Genomic DNA, 6,539 nt, shown 5'->3' with positions numbered 1-6,539 from the left:
GGATTTAAAGAAGAAACAGAAAGAGCCTAAATCCCTACTCATTGCTACTGAACACTGTTCTGTCAGATTTAAGGGCCTAGATCTGATAGATAGAGTGGCCTGATGAACTATGGAATGAGGTTCATGACATGTACAGGAGACAGGGATCAAGACCATCCCCATGAAAAAGAAATGCAAACAAGCAAAATGGCTGTCTGGGGAGGCCTTACAAATAGTTGTGAAAGGAGAGAGGCAAAAAGCAAAGGAGAAAAGGAAAGATACACGCATCTGAATGCAGAGTTCCAAAGAATAGCAAGAAGAGATAAGAAAGCCTTCTTCAGCGATCAATGCAAAGAAATAGAAGAAAACAACAGAATGGGAAAGACTAGAGATCTCTTCAAGAAAATTAGAGATACCAATGGAACATTTCATGCAAAGAGGGGCTCGATAAAGGACAGAAATGGTCTGGACCTAACAGAAGCAGAAGATATTAAGAAGAGGTGGCAAGAATACATGGAAGAACTATACAAAAGAGATCTTCACGACCCAGATAATCATGATGATGTGATCAGTCACCTAGAGCCAGACATCTTGGAATGTGAAGTCAAGTGGGCCTTAGAAATCATCACTATGAACAAAGCTAGTGGAGGTGATGGAATTCCAGTTGAGCTGTTTCAAATTCTGAAAGATGATGCTGTGAAAGTGCTGCATTCAATATGCCAGCAAATTTGGAAAACTCAGCAGTGGCCACAGGACTGGAAAAGGTCCGTTTTCATTCCAATCCCAAAGAAAGGCAATGCCAAAGAATGCTCAAACTACTGCACAATTGCACTCATCTCACATGCTAGTAAAGTAATACTCAAAATTCTCTAAGCCAGGCTTCAGCAATACGTGAACTGTGAACTCCCTGATGTTCAAGCTGGATTTAGAAAAGGCATAGGAACCAGAGATCAAATAGCCAACATCTGCTGGATCATGGAAAAAGCAAGAGAGTTCCAGAAAAACATCTATTTCTGCTTTATTGACTATGCCAAAGCCTTTGACTGTGTGGATCACAATAAACTGTGGAAAATTCTGAAAGAGATGAGAATACCAGACCACCTGACCAGCCTCTTGAGAAATCTGTATGCAGGTCAGGAAGCAACAGTTAGAACTGGACATGGAACAACAGATGGTTCCAAATAGGAAAAGGAATGCGTCAAGGCTGTATATTGTCACCCTGCTTATTTAACTTCTATGCAGAGTACATCATGAGAAACGCTGGGCTGGAAGAAACACAAGCTGGAATCAAGATTGCCAGGAGAAATATCAATAACCTCAGATATGCAGATGATACCGCCCTTATGGCACAAAGGGAAGAGGAACTAAAAAGCCTCTTGAAGACAGTGAAAGAGGAGAGTGAAAAAGTTGGCTTAAAGCTCAACATTCAGAAAAAAAAAGGTCATGGCATCCGGTCCCATCACTTCATGGGAAATAGACAGGGAAACAGTGGAAACAGTGTCAGATTTTATTTTTGGGGGCTCCAGAATCACTGCAGATGGTGACTGCAGCCATGAAATTAAAAGACGCTTACTCCTTGGAAGAAAAGTTTTGACCAACCTAGATAGCATATTGAAAAGCAGAGACATTACTTTGCCGACTAAGGTCTGTCTAGTCAAGGCTATGGTTTTTCCAGTGGTCATGTATGGATGTGAGAGTTGGACTGTGAAGAAGGCTGAGCACCAAACAATTGATGCTTTTGAACTGTGGTGTTGGAGAAGACTCTTGAGAGTCCCTTGGACTGCAAGGAGATCCAACCAGTCCATTCTGAAGGAGATCAGCCCTGGGATTTCTTTGGAAGGAATGATGCTGAAGCTGAAACTAGAGTGTTTTGGCCACCTCATGAGAAAAGCTGACTCATTGGAAAAGACTCTGATGCTGGGAGGGATTGGGGGCTGGAGGAGAAACGACGACAGAGGATGAGATGGCTGGATGGCATCACTGACTCGATGGACATGAGTCTGAGTGAACTCTGGGAGATGGTGATGAACAGGGAGGCCTGGCATGCTGCGATTCATGGGGTCGCAAAGAGTCGGACAAGACTGAGTGACTGCACTGAACTGAACTGGAGCCAGGAGTTCTCTGGTGTTCTCAGAATTTGGACTTAAGCCTCTTGCCTCTGGTTTTCAGTCTTATTCTTACAGTAGCCTCAAGACTTCTTCATCTATACAGCACCGATGATAAAACATCTAGGTTAATGATGAAAAGTTTCTCCACAGTGAGGAACACCCCCAAGAGGTCACAGAGTTACACGGAGAAGAGAAAAGGGAGGAGGGAGTTAGAGGTGACCCGAATGAGATGAGGGGGAATCAAAAGGCGAGAGCAAGCTAGCCAGTAATCACTTCCTTATGTGCACTCCATAGTCTGGACTGCTCAGAGATGTTCATGGAGTTACACAGAGAAGAGATGAGGGAGGAAGGAGACAGAGGTGTCCAGGAGGATAACAGGGGGAATCCAAAGGTGAGAGACAGATCCAGCCAGAAATCAGTTCCCTAAGTGTTGTCCACAGTCTGGAACACACAAAGAGATTCACAGAGTTGGGTAGAGAAGAAAAGGGGGAGGGGGAGATAGAGGCGACCTGGTGGAGAGAAGGGAGAGTCCAAACAGGGAGACAGCAGTCAAGCCAATAATCTTGCTCCCAAGTCAAAATGGGTACTGAAGATTGGGTTCTTAAAGGTACAAAATTGATAACAAATACCAAAAAGCAAAGCTTAAAAATCTAGAGTAGAGGTTGGATTCTCAAAAATACAATATTAAAGAAAAACAAAAAAAGTCACGAAAGCTATATAAAAATATATATATATGAAGTTTGCTTTAAAAATAGGGTCTTTTTTTGGTAAACTAATAGTATGTTATAAAAATGAAAATTAAAACAGTAATAGAGGACTTAAAAATAAAAAATTTAAAGAATGACAATAGTAAAAATATATCTAGGACTTTCTCTGGTGTTGTTGTGGACAGTGTGGGGTCAGTTCGTTTTTGGATAGTTCCTTGATCCGGCTTATACTTCTCAAGATCTATAGGCCCTGTCCTATGTTGTCAGTGCTAACTACAGGGTTTTAATCTATTGCACCTGTCACTTGCAAGGAGCTTCCCTGTTTTACCTTCTGTTTGCTGGTCTCTTCAGTGTCTAATTTCTGCCCTGACACAAGGGGGCGGTGGTGGACACTTTTTTAGGCTCACTTGTTCAGTCGTGCTGTGGGGAGAGAGGGATGCTGCAAACAACACTGGCGTGTGTGAGAGTGCTCACAGTGTCTCGGCCACACTGGGTTGGCTCCCACTCATGGCATGTGTGCTTTCCCCATCTACACTGCTTAGGCTCTAGGTTGCTCTGCTGGGAACTGTCTGAGGCTGGCCCTGGGTTGTATGCACTTCCCAGGTCTAAGATGCTCAGGTTCAGGTACTCGGGTACTCCTCAGAGGCACAGACTTGGTTGGGCCTGCGTTTTGTGCCCTTCCCAGGTCCGAGCAGCTCTGGTGACCAGGTGTTTGGCAAATGCGGTTTCTACGACTTATTACCTCCCCCGTCCCTGCCGCTCATTTTTCTGGGTGTACAACTGGCGCACCTTCTCGGGAAGACGTTGACTGTCCAGAATCCCCAGAAGTCTTGGTTAGCAACGAAGCCTGCTTGCAGTTTGGTAGATGATGCCTCTCTGGGGCCGTGATTGCCCCCTTCCGGCTCTGGCTGCCCTCGCCTTCCTATTTCCGGCTGGGGATGGGCCAGTCTGCAGCAGGCTAGCTCTGCTCAGTCCTTTGTTCTGTGAGGGAGCCTGGTGGTGTCTTAGGCTAGGGCTTTACACATGGTAGCTATCCCACAGTCTGGTTTGCTGTCTCAAGTTAATTTCCTCAGATTGTCCTTGGGGCATTCAGGCCGGGTCCTTACAATGCAGCCCAGCCCTCCCTGCCCAGCCCCCGCTTGCTAGTGGTGGATGCAGGTGTCTGCGTTGCTTCTCTGCTGGGAGTTACCATTGGGCATGTAATCTGTGGGTTTTAATTAATTATTTATTTTTCCTCCTGGTTATGTTGCCCTCTGAGGTTCCAAGGCTCACCACAGACTTGCCAATGAGAGTGTTTCCTGGTGTTTGGAAATTTCTCTCTCTTTTAAGACTCCCTTCCCAGGACGGATCTCTGTCCCTACCTCTTTTGTCTCTCTTTTTATCTTTTATATTTTTTTCCTACTTCCTTTTGAAAACAATGGGATGCTTTTCTAGGTGCCTGATGTCCTCTGTCAGCATTCAGAAGTTGTTTTGTGGAATTTACTCAGCGTTCAAATGTTCTTTTGATGAATTTGTGGGGGAGAAAGTGATCTCCCCATCCTTTTCCTCCGCCATCTTAGGACCACCTCTGAGACTAACACTTTCAATGCTGCTCTTTGATTCAACTTGGGGTGAGCACACGTGCTTCCAGATTTTCATTATACAATATCATTAGCCCCTTATGCCACCTGCCCCCAGGGGATGTTCCTGAAGGAAGACTAGAGAGACTGGAATTAAAAGAGTGTAACCAATCCTCTGAGCCTGACCAGCCTGCACAGTAACTCACCACAGAGAAAGGATCTTTTTTTGTATTTTCAATTTAATTAAAATACCTCAGATTGTATTTTCCATATAATTTTCACATGTTTTTCATTAAATACTGTACACTGCTATATGGCCCATTCTGGTCACTGTTATTTTAAGAGAATCTGGAGAGAAAAAATGATGCTGGAATAAGTGTTCATGTCTTCTCATTTCTCAAGTTTTATAATTACATGTGTTATTATTTTAAATATGGAGGATTTTTAAAATGAGAGACTTGGTTATGGGGAATGTTTCTTAGAACGTTTTAAAGGTGAGGATTCTAGGGTTGCAAAGTCTTCCTTATTTTACAGATTGGGAGTCTAAGGTAGCAGGGTAGAAAAGTGCCTGATTTCAGGTTGGAGACCTATTGGCCATACCACACTGTGCCTCCCAAACCTGATTCTAAGGCTACTCACAGGTTCATGATGCCTTCAGAAGTGATGGGGATCCTCACATTAGCCCTGTTTTCAGAATTTGCTTTGAATGTGATACCCAGAATGTGGAGGTTACTGATATTCACCTTGTACAAAAGCCAGAATTCACCCTTGTCATTCCTCTTGACAGCCATTGCTGGGCTCTTCTCTATTCCAGCCTCGTGCTGAGCATTTGGGCCTCATGGACCTTGCCTGCTTTGGTCTCATGAGAGCCACGTTCAGGGGTTGGATTCTTTCCATTGGATGGCATGGCAGACTGAGGATCAGATAGCTGTGATTTCCCTCAAGACTCCAAGGGTGAATATGTGCCAGAAGCAGAATTTTTTTTTAATTGATTTATAGTTGCTTGACATTGTTACATAGGATCAGGTGTGGGGCTACCATGGTGGCTCAGAGGGTAAAGAGTCTGCTTGCAATGCAGGAGACCTGGGTTTGGCCCTGGTTTGGGAAGATCCCTAGAGAAGGAAATGGCAACCCACTGCAGTATTCTTGCCTAGAGAATTCATGGACAGAGGAGCCTGGTGGACTACAGTCTGTGGGGTCGTAAAGAGTCAGGTCAATGAGTGACTAACACTTCCACTTTTCATTAGGTTCAGGTGTATAGCAAAGTGATTCAGATATATACATATACATACAAACATACATATATATATATATATATATATATATGGAGAGAGAGAAAGAGAGAGAGAGGTATTTTTATTTCAGATTCTTTTCCTTTATAAGTTATTACAGAATATTGAGTATAGTTCCCTGTACTATCTAGTAGGTCCTTGTTGGTTGTCTATTGTATATATAGTTGAATGTGTATATTTATGTCAAACTCCTAATTTATCCTCCACACTGCTTTCCCTTTTGGTAACCATGAGTTTTTTTTTTTTTAATGTCCATGAGTCTTTTGGTGTAAGTTCTTTAGTATCATATTTTAGATTCTATAAATTAGTGCTATCTCTGATATTTGTCTTTCTATGTCTGACCTACTCCATTTAGTATGATTATCTCTACATCTATCCACTTGTTGCTGCAAATATTATTATTTCATTCTTTTTCATGCAGAGCCAGAATTAGAACCCAGAACTGCTTGATTGCCAGACTTCACATGTGGGCCACCTACATGGTGTGAATTCTAGTTTCCTCTTTCCTGAGGCCATTCAGAGTTTTATACTCAGTTATATTTAGAGAAGAAAATTCTTATGCTTTGGGAGAGGGATTTTAGGCACCAGCAAACAGGTAGAAGTGGAGGTGAAGAGAACTTTCTTCCTGACCCTGATGTCACAGAAGAGAAAGCCTAAACCCATGAGATACCTGGACAGCCCCTGTGGCCCTCTAATTTTCCCAAGCTCTGGTGGAGTTGGCCTCAGACCACTTCAGTTCTGCAAGAACACACGAGGTTTATTCATATTCCCTGGGGGCTCAGTCAGTAAAGAATCTGCCTGCAATATGGGAGACCTGGGTTGCATCCCTGGGTTGGGGAGATCTCCTGGAAGAGGGCATGGCAGCCCCCTCCAGTACTCTTGCCTGGACAATCC

The 6,539-nt window shown here is 43.6% G+C and overlaps 1 pseudogene; it reads right to left on the bottom strand.

Annotated features, from left to right (window-relative positions):
• The window catches only part of LOC108637355, an 87,704-nt pseudogene that overhangs the window by 59,292 nt on the left and 21,873 nt on the right, over positions 1-6,539 (bottom strand).

Source organism: Capra hircus, chromosome 13 (genome assembly GCF_001704415.2).
Source record: "Capra hircus breed San Clemente chromosome 13, ASM170441v1, whole genome shotgun sequence".
Taxonomy (NCBI): domain Eukaryota; kingdom Metazoa; phylum Chordata; class Mammalia; order Artiodactyla; family Bovidae; genus Capra; species Capra hircus.
Note: the sequence above shows the minus strand (reverse complement) of the source record. Positions and strands in the feature narration are given on the sequence as shown.